Source organism: Lupinus angustifolius, unplaced genomic scaffold (assembly GCF_001865875.1).
Source record: "Lupinus angustifolius cultivar Tanjil unplaced genomic scaffold, LupAngTanjil_v1.0 Scaffold_509, whole genome shotgun sequence".
Taxonomy (NCBI): Eukaryota; Viridiplantae; Streptophyta; class Magnoliopsida; order Fabales; family Fabaceae; genus Lupinus; species Lupinus angustifolius.
In genome coordinates this window covers 158,580-159,961 of record NW_017727872.1, presented here as the reverse complement: position 1 = coordinate 159,961, position 1,382 = coordinate 158,580, and positions in this window count along the sequence as shown.

Here is a 1,382-nt window from a genome sequence, read left to right as displayed (position 1 = left end):
CAAAGTTTGCATGATCACTGTTTTTAAAAGTTATGCATGAAATAAAGAACACTAAAAGTAAAGGAAAACTTGAAGCCTCTCAAACTGGGGCAGGTTTTAAGATGATTCATGGTCTAAAGCCTTCAAGTCCAATTTTGTAAGATCATTTTGAATAGAAGAATGACTCAGATTATCTCACACTAGGAAGTGGAAAGTCACAAGAAGCCCAAATTGGGGCAATTTTTGGAGTTGATTTCATTTTCTTGTGAAAGTTTATAAAAAGCCCAAAATTGGGGTAATAGTGAAGTGACTTTTCTTGACTCCAAATTGATTTAATCCAAATAAGCCAAAATTCCTCAAGTAAGGAGAAAGATCTTAAGTTATCATCTTCAAAGACACCTTCAACAACTACTCACACATGTCTTCTACTTCATATCAATTCAAGTCGCCACATCGGGGGTATTCACAAAAAAGAAAGATAAAAAGCAAAAAACAAAAAAACAAGAGTGTTAGGTTGAAACCCACATGGGCAACCCAAAAAAGGTGAGTGGTCCTAAGTCAAAAACCTACAAAGACAACTTGAGATCGTAATAAAATGAGAGAATTCCCGACATATGCCTACATATGGTATTTTGGGCAAAAATTAGGGAAAATTAAATAAACATCCCAACTTGAAGACTTGCTACTGCATACCATCAATCACCCAAATTGGGGCAACTTTTTGGAGAATCTAAGTTGTAGCCTCCTAAGTGAAGACAAAAGTTCATAACAGTCACACTGAGGCAATTTTTGTTGTTACAAAAACATTCAACACTTTTGAGAGAAATTCTATGCAAACATACACTCGGGCAAAATAGTTGGGTTTAGTCATTGTCCTCAAGATCATACTGAAGCGGTTTATGGATCACCTTAAGAAAAAGACACCTTCAAGTAAATTGGGGCAGATTTTGATGAAAATAACTATGGTACCAATCAACATCAAACATGCATTTGTATATTATTCTTCAAATAAGCACCAGAAAATAGACAAAACATTGCATAGCGCATAACCATGCATCCTAACATACATTTCTACATCATGTCTGCATAACTAATTGGTGCAGGACCATCCCATTCCACAAGCAATTTTTCTAGACACACCAAAACCTTCTTTACGGTAGCACGGGTGCCTGTTGAAAGGAGTTTTCTCTTCGGTGTGTTTTCTTTATTTGGTTAAGTAAGTGAACTCGGTTTTATTCTTTGTTGGTCATCTCGGCTTTGTTGAAATAAATTCCAATGCCGGTATAATGGTTTCAAGAATATTCCAGTTACAACTTACTTCTAATAATCATGTGAATAAGTTATTCCTTCTTTGCCCCATCTCGGCTTTGTTAGAATAAATTCTAACGTCGGTATAATGGTAT